This window comes from Vidua chalybeata, chromosome 8 (assembly GCF_026979565.1).
Source record: "Vidua chalybeata isolate OUT-0048 chromosome 8, bVidCha1 merged haplotype, whole genome shotgun sequence".
In the NCBI taxonomy this organism is placed as follows: Eukaryota; Metazoa; Chordata; class Aves; order Passeriformes; family Viduidae; genus Vidua; species Vidua chalybeata.
In genome coordinates this window covers 32348865-32357792 of record NC_071537.1, presented here as the reverse complement: position 1 = coordinate 32357792, position 8928 = coordinate 32348865, and the positions used below count along the sequence as shown (strand labels likewise).

At 48.0% G+C, this 8928-nt stretch overlaps 1 long non-coding RNA gene across 1 annotated transcript; it reads left to right on the top strand.

The window, feature by feature from the left end:
* The first annotated feature begins 16 nt into the window (after nt 1-16).
* On the top strand, nt 17-8752 carry LOC128791511 (uncharacterized). The gene is made up of 4 exons (XR_008432061.1): nt 17-1074; nt 3565-3679; nt 5433-5608; nt 8529-8752. It is a non-coding gene; the product is annotated as an uncharacterized LOC128791511 (long non-coding RNA).
* The last annotated feature ends 176 nt before the right edge of the window (nt 8753-8928 follow it).

The following is an 8928-nucleotide window of genomic DNA, read 5'->3' as shown; positions in this document are numbered from 1 at the left end:
GCCCCCTCGCGTTTTCGTCCGCGCTGTCGCGGGTCCACTCGGCTCAGCACAGCTCCTCACGGCATCACCCGCTCCACCCGGCTTCACCCGACCCCTCTCGGCTTCCCGCGTCCTCTCACGGCTTCGTCCGCCCCAGCCCGGGACACTCGTACTCAGGCAGGGCGGAGGCAGGAGCCCCGAGGGGAGCCATGAGCCGTCTGACCGATTTTTGCATCTGCTTTGCCTCTGTGGAGCCGCACTGGCTTCACGGAGCTCAGTAAAAACAAAGAAGTCGACACACAGTCAGACACGAGAGGAATGGTTTAATTCCTCTGTACAGGCAGAACAACTGGATCGACTGCAGTAGGGAAACAGAGATGAGGTACGTTGTCTTTCTCTGTGTATGAAAGTCAGAGCAAACCCTGCGAAACAGATGGGCTCAGGACAACCTAACCTTCTTCTTGGTGGTCAGTGTCCAAGATGTGCTAGTTCTGAAGAATTTAAAATTGCTCCTCTTTCTTCTCTGCAGTTGTGCAATGTATTATCAACTCTAAGGTTTACTATTACCAAAAATGCACCTTGTTCAACTGGTAACAGAATGTGCTGCCATCTTGGAGTCCTGTTTCAGAGAATCTATCTGTTGACATAAAGCAACAGCAGAAACTTGCTAACAAATCCGCACCTTGTTTTATTCATCACATTAGTCGAATTAGCATTTACATTAGCTAAATATTAAGACCACTTCAGTCAAAACCCTGGACCTAGGCCATGCTGGCAATGGGCAAGTGAGGATGTGGAAGTAAGCTTAAAAGCTGTATCTGTTTCTCAGAGATCTGTGAAAACTTCAGCTATGATGTGAATATATCCATCATTAGAGAAGCTCTGGCATAGATAGATTTTTAAAAAGTTAGTGCAATCTTCTCTTTGCTGCTTCTTCATAGCAGAAATCCATCCCAAACCAGGAATGCTGCCAGGGACTGCAGCTCCCCTCAGAATTCGCTTTATCCTCCAACATGAGTGACCAAAGCCAAGAAGGATCTTTCACAGGTGTTTTTGGCTCTTTTTTTGCTAAAAAACAGCTGGATGGCACTCAAGGTAAGGTAGTGATGCTGTGAGGGGATTGGAGGTGGCTGCTGCAGGGGTCAGCAGCGTGGGGCATGTGGGTTTTCCATAGAATCACAGATTCTCTTGAGCTGGAAGGGACATACATAGATCACCACAGAATCCCAGGGTCACTGAGGTGAGGAAAGTGTTCCCAGCCCATGGAGTGCCAGCTGTGCCCAGTGCCCACCTTGTCCCCAGCCCAGAGCACTGAGTGCCACCTCCAGCCCTTCCTTGGACACCTCCAGGGATGGGCACTCCAAAGCTCCCTGGGCAGCCCCTGCCAAGGCCTGAGCACCCTTTCCATGCAGAAATTCCTGCTGCTGTCCAAGCTGAGCCTCCCCTGGCACAGCTTGAGGCCGTTTCCCCTTGGCCTGTCCCTGTTCCCTGGCAGCAGAGCCCTGATGCCCCCCAGACTGCACCATGCTGTCAGGAAATTATGGCATGATAAAGACCCCCCTGAATCTCCTCAGAGGAGTCCAATTCCTTTTACCTCACTTTTTTAGTTCCCAGCAAGAGCAGGTAGGGATAAGAAGCTGTGTAAAAACAAGTGGGAGCATGAAGTCTGCAGCCAGAGATGCTTCCAGCTGGGAGCTGTGTCCAGAGAGCCACCAGTATTTGTTGTAAACACAGCATCCCAGGGTGGCTGAGGCTGAGGGAGCTCAGTGGGCACTGGTGGCACCTCCCTGCTCCAGCAGGGCCATCCCAGAGCACAGGGCACAGCATTGTGTGCACACAGCTCTGCCCCAGCCCCAGGGAGGAGAGCCCCCAGGCTCTGTGCACAATGTGCTCAGGGCTGGGCACTGCCCAGGGAAGAAGTTGTGCCTCCTGTGCAGGGGGAATTGCTGGGCTCAGGCCCTGCCCGTGGCTCTGGTGCCATTGCTGGGCCCCGGAGCAGAGCCTGGGCCCTGCTCTGCCCCTCCCTGCAGGCACTCAGTCACATCCCACTGGCACTGCTGGCAGCATGGAATGATGGCATTGTAATGACTTATCCAGAAAAGCTTAGAGAGGCTTAGAAAAGCAAAGAATAAAAAGAGGCATCCTGTGGAAAAGCCTGAGCAGCACAGTGGTGACACATGAGGTTATAAAACAGTTTGGGCAAAAGCATAAGCAAAACATGCCCATGCTGATTATACCCATTTTCAGCCGAACCCTCACTACTGAATAGATACCAGCTTGGAGCTAAGGAAACAGAGTTATCTGAGCTTTTGGCCCACAGCACATCCTGGGGAGACCTGTGTTTTATTCAGAGTCAGACTTTACTCCCTGCCTGCATATTGAGGCTATTGCTTCTGCAGCTGAGAATTTTCAGCGAATAAATAAATTTTCATGATCTATTTAGTCCACTAGTGAAATTCTGTTGGAAAGTGTGTACCTCACCTGTCTCCCACCTCCTCAACATCCAAAAGAGAGTGTTAATGCAAGAGTGTGCTAAGGCTCAAACAGGGTAGGGAAAGCCTTTAATGGTGAAAGAGAAAGGGAAAAGAAAATACGGGAATAAGTAAGTGGTTTAAAGCTTCTGGGCAGTGTTATGGGCTCTCAGTGTGACTCAGCTGTCTGCCAGTGACTCTGTGCAGGGCTATTTGGCCCCTTTCCTGTGGCTCATTTAGTTTATATTAGACATAATCTCCCACAAATCACTTCTAGCATATCATCTTTTGTAACAAAACCAGCATGAGACTACATACAGTGTTGCTTTGAAACCTATTGAGGGTATTTTATAAATACTGATAAAAATACCCATTCCATCTTCTGCATAATTATTCACTGTAAGGAATCTGTAGTTGGCTTTGGTAGGAAAAGGATTTTGCATATTACATATAATATTTTACATATTATGGTGTGCCCATGAGCTGCTCTGTGTGAGGGTGAAAAAGAGAAGGGAGAAAAAGAGTTTTCTGTTAGAGACTGTAAATGTGAAGTTAAAAGGTAGTTAAATAAAAGCTGGTTTGTGATCCCAGTTTCTGTTCCACAAAGGGATTTCTGTGTTCTGAGTTGTCAAGGGCAGACAGTTACCCGACAGGGGATCCCTTCCTTGCTTCTCTCACATCACATTAAATCACCACATCCTATTCTATCCCATTAAATTGTTCAAATATGTATTTTGAATGGTTTCACAGGATATTTTCTATTAGGACAGGGAAAATCTTATCAAGAAAATATCATTCTATGAGGAGTCACAACACCTGTAGTTCATATCCCAAAACTCCGGACAAAGCATTTACACAACAGCCACATTGCCATTTTCACCCTCCACAATAATTGTGATGTTCTTTCTTTGGTCTTTGTGTCTTCTTTACATCTAAGTTGGAGGCCAAAACCATTTACAAACACGCCTGTTCCAAATGCAACATTATCAGGTTGTTGTCTCTTCTGGTTTCCGTTATTTTTTTTTTTTTCTTTCCATCTTCAGTTCTGGTGATGCTGAAGGTGTTTACTTCATGACTCACATTTCACAGCAGCATTTTTTTTGTTCTCTTGCAGTGCAATCAAATAGTCCTGTCCTGAATAATTACCTCGTTTCTCCTTCATCTATGGATTTTCTGTAGAGGTGAATCCATTTCCAAACCAAGCTCTATTCAAAATGCAACTGAGAAAGGTAATGTACCAACCTCTTCTGAAAACACCTTTTTTCTTATAAACCCTTCTGCTCCTCACTGCTTTGCTGGCCTGTAATTGCCGTTAATGGAAGTGTATTTCTTTAGCAGTGAAAGGAGAGAGAACCCAAATTTTCCTGTGTCCCCAGCTGAGTGTGCTATTAGCTGGTCTTTCCAGGAGTGAAGAAAATGCTCCCACTGCCAGTCTGAGCACTGGGGTAATTCCCATAGTACAGAACTCACTGCATGCACCTGTACAAGTGAGGCATGGTTTCATCTCTCTGTGTAATGCTTTTAAACAAAAAGATATTAATTACATGGTCCAGGGAGGAAAAGTGTCAGCCCCTAATTCTGTGTTCTGCTTTCCTTCTCATGCAACTTCATTCCTTCACTGTCAAGGAACAGATCTCTAAGCAAGAATCTCTTCCTGCTGGCTACAGCCATTCCTTATTATCTGATGAATGGCCATGATTTTAGGAGAGGAAATAATCATAGAATCACAGAATTATTTGGGTTGGAAGGGACCTTAAAGATAATCTAGTTCCAAACCCCTGCTATGGGCAGGGACACCTTCCACTGTCCCAGGCTGCTCCAAGCCCCATCCAGCCTGGCCTTGGACACTGCCAGGGATCCAGGGGCAGCCCCAGCTGCTCTGGGCACCCTGTGCCAGGGCCTGCCCACCCTCCCAGGGAACAATTCCTTCCCAATATCCTATCCATCCCTGCCCTCTGGCACTGGGAAGCCATTCCCCCTGTCTCTCCATCCCTTGTACAGAGTCTCTCTCCATCTTTCTTGTTGACTCCTTCAGGCCCTGCAAGGCCACACTGAGGTCACCCCAAAGCTTCTCTTCTCCAGGTGAACAATCCCAGCTCTCCCAGCCTTTCCTCCCAGCAGAGCTGCTCCATCCCTCTGCTCATCCTGGTGCCTCCCCTGGGCTCTCTCCAGCAGCTCCAGGTCCCTCCTGTGCTGGCCCCAGGGCTGGGGCAGCTCTGCAGGTGGGGTCTCACCTGAGCCCAGGGGCAGAGGGGCAGGATCCCCCCCTCCCCTGCTGCCCACGCTGGGGCTCAGCCCAGGGCACGGGGGGGTTCTGGGTCCCAGCTCTCACCCCCAGCACCCCCAGGTCCTTCTCCAGGGCTGCTCCAGCTGCTCATCCACTGGATTGATCCTGGGAGCTGCCCTGAGCCCGGAGCAGCACCAACACTTGTTGTTGTGAGTTGTCAGCCTTTGAGCCTCACAGAGCCGAGGCAGCAGGGAAATCAGACACACAGGAGTGCTGTGGGGACACCGTGGGTGTCACCTCCTGACCAAGGTCTGCATTAACCCTTGTAAAGTGATATTTACAAGAAAATAGACGTGTACTGAATGAACCAGCCTAATCTTCTAAAACTAAAGAATTAAGTCATCTTTGTAACAACACTGCATTAATCTTTATAGAGAAAAAAGCTAATGTTACAAGAAGAAAAAGCAGAAAAGTTGCTAACAGACATAGAAGTATCAACTCAAATAAAATAATGCTTACAGTATCTACCAATTAGGTTAAGAAAAAGTTGTGTGCTTACCTTGAAGACAAAATAGAGCTACCAATCAAAAGATGTGTGCTTTTGTAGACCAAGGTAAGAAGTAAATAGAAACAATGTTTAGAAGCACAATAAACAGCTTTTGCCTGATTCACATGAAATCATGCAGAGTCCTTTCTCTTTTCTCCTCAAACCCACGTGGCCCAGAGCTGAATGTCCTCAATTCATTTGGTTTTAGTTACTCTCCCTAAACAAGTGAATTCCAACATGAGGGCAGAAAGCAAAGCCAACAAGATCCCAAGGCACTGCATCCTCCAGACACCCCAACTTTATTGTTCTCAAGTGGATGAGCCCTGCAGACATGGAACAGGCTGGCAGTGGCTCGGCTCAACCAAGGCACACACAGCAGCCCAGGTGAGCAGATCTCCCTTAGTGTGTCCCTGTCCTGGTCCTGGGCATGAGGAGTGGGGCCAGGCAGAGATGAGCTGATGGGAGTCTGATCTGGGCTAGAGAGAGGCAGGAAGGTGAAGGGCTGTGGTAGAAACTCAGAGGAGGTGGAAGGTGCAGGCTTGGAGCAACTCAGCCTGCTTTTGGGTCATGCCTTCACACTGGGAGGTGATGTGGCAGCACCTTACCTCTGGGAGTTCTTGTGCACCTTGCCTCCCACGAGGAGGGTGTTCCTCTTCCCTCTGAACTTCCCTGGCTCACATGCAGCAGCTGGTGCTTGTGCTGAGTAGGTAGTGCTGTGTTGCTGCTGCTGCTGGGTGGGATGGAAGCATCCAGAAACCCGGGCTCTTGATTATCTGTCAGTTGGCATCACATCTCAGCTCACCAGTGCAAAGCCACGTCAGCAGAGCGATGCTTGATTCGGGGACACACTTTTGTACCCTGGGTGGCAATCCTCTTTAATCTGGGGGCACTGCAAGGTCCCTGCTGCTCCTTTTGAAGTGTGGGCTCTCCAGAGGCACTTTCTGCTCTTCTGGGCAGTCCTTTGCCTTCTGTGTTTGTGAGTAGGGAGCAGTTTATTCTCACAAGGGAAACAATGGGTTTTTCCATAGCTGATGCTACATTTTGGTTAGCAATGGGAGAACTGGAAAAGGTATGACACACATCATTACTGTTTTCTGCAGAAAGGGCTGAATTCAGATGTCATCTATGCTGTCCTGATGGAGAGAGAGTGCTCCACATGCTCTTCCCTCTGGCACGGCACCATTTAAATGTGTGTGACACAGCCTGTTCTCCCAGAAAACACACAAACCTCTGGGGATCCTAAGTGGTTTGACCTCTTTGCAAGCAGAGTTTCTGGTCTTGCAGTGTGGCTTCACCATGTGTGGGCAATGTCGTCAGCGTGGCCACCCCATAATTATGGGGTTGCTTTTCTGGAGCATGGCAGGCCCTTCCAGTTCTGGAGCAGCATGACCCCATGAAGCAAAACAGTCAGGCTGTGGAATGGCTTGGAGATTCAAAAACCCAGAGATAAAACTCAGAAAGCCTCAAAAGCCAGCCAAACTGGGTTTTACAAGGGTAAAAGTAAATTTAAATAAGAGTTTCTTTTTCCACATAAGTAAGAGGAGGACAGAAACTACAGAAACTATGTGGACCTCTGCTCTATATATGGAAAGGTAAATTTCTTGGTTGTATTTTCACCAAAATACAGGCACAAAGAAAGCTCAAAGATTCAGGCATGCTAAAGGCAAGGGACTATTCAGTAAGAACTGGACAGGCCAAGGGGAAACGGCCTCAAGCTGTGCCAGGGGAGGCTCAGCTTGGACAGCAGCAGGAATTTCTGCATGGAGGGGGTGCTCAGGCCTTGGCAGGGGCTGCCCAGGGAGCTTTGGAGTGCCCATCCCTGGAGGTGTCCCAGGAAGGGCTGGAGGTGGCACTCAGTGCTCTGGGCTGGGTTCAAGGTGGGCACTGGGCACAGCTGGGACTCCATGGGCTGGGAGGCATTTTCCAGCCTCAATGATTATGGAATTCTGTAAAGAATAGAAGACCAGTTAATTAATTAATCCAGTGCCATTCTTTTTAGTATGGTTCTGTCAGACAGGGTTTGGGCTTGGATGGCCCAAAGAGGACCCTGGTAATGAAGTTTGCTGACAGCACAAAGCTTGACATTGCCCCAGTATAGAGAACAAGTCAGAGATAGGATGAAGTTTAACAGTGAGAAATTCTTGCAGCAAGCAGGGATTTCTGCTGCAAACTCCAAAGCTCAGAAGGACAAAGGAAGAGAAAGGCTTGTACAGATCAGCAGATCTCCAGGCAGCTGGGAGCCCTCGGTGTGGCACGGCCACCTAACGGCAAACAGGAGTTTGAGGCAGGTCAGAAGTGACATTATCAGGACACAGGGAGAGATTAACACTCCCCACGGTGGGTGGCCACAGCCACAGCCACCCACGGGCAGGGCTGCAGGGAAACACTGCTGGGTGGTGCACAGCTTCTGAGAGGGCACTCAGGTGGCTGCAAATCAGACGTGAGTGAACATGGATGGGATATCAGGAGGACTCTCTGCTGGAAAGGGATGCTTTGGGAGCAGTCTTCCAGCAGTAAATGACCCAGCTGACCTCAGATGAATTCAGCAATCTTGGTGAGAGGAAGGAGGTGCTTGGTGAGATGGGATGTTTCCATCGTGTTCCCTGTTCTTCTACTCTGCTTCCAACCAGAGGTTCCAGCCTGCAGCGCTCTTTTACAACCCAGCTCTTGCCCAAGACAAAAGGGGTGTTATAGTAACAACAATAGTGTGACTTCCCCTGACCAGTGCCATCCATCCCTGCAGGAAAATGGGTGGAAAAGCTCTGAAAGAGCTTCAGAAAAATTCAGTGTCAGGAGTTGGCATGAAACTAATCCAACTGTATCACACTGCATTCAAAGCCACATCTTATTAAATCATTCAGGATGAAGGACTGGAAACAGGGGCAGTTTGCCAAGTTATTCAGCAGATGTACAATCACAGCTGGTCAGCAGCTTTCTAAAATTACCACAGTCATCTAAGACAGACTTTCTTCATGACCAAGGCAGGTTTTTAATAGATTCAGGAAACAAAATGATGTCTGGTAACATTTCTCCTAATTCTAAGGCAGTAAATTATCTTTGTGATACTGCTTTTCAATTCCTTGTATGTTTTCTATTCCTTTTCAGAATTTTTGTTTTTGTTTAAAAAAATGTTGATCACCCTCATTTACCCTTAGAAGAGTGAAGGCCATGCTAACTTCCGTCTAGTTGTAAGGGCTAGTTTTATAGGGAATTATTTCAAGAAATTTGGAGGCAATTTAAATATGGTTCAAAAATTTTTTGGGGTCTGGACAAGTTAACTTTTGTCACTTTATTTTTTCCTCAGGATGTAACAACTCACTGCTGCTCACATTGCTTCTCTGCCTACTCTTCACTGCCCTGTTTTATGAAATTTAGCTTTCATCTCCTCTAGACTTGAGAGAAGGTGAGGCATTAGGAAGCCAAGGAAATTACTGTACTTGCCAATAAACTGTTACAAGAGGAGAAGCAAATATTGAGAGTGAACTCCCAGTCCCTTCAGCATTAGAATGAAGACAGGTGCTTCTTGTTGGCTGCAGCCATGACAAAGGTACCTCATAGTTATGGGAGCAAGGGCAGTCCATACCAATTGTCATACCGTCATAGAATCATGGAATCCCAGGGTCACTGAGGCTGGAAAATCCCTCCCAGCCCATGGAGTCCCAGCTGTGCCCAGTGCCCACCTTGTCCCCAGCCCAGAGCACTGA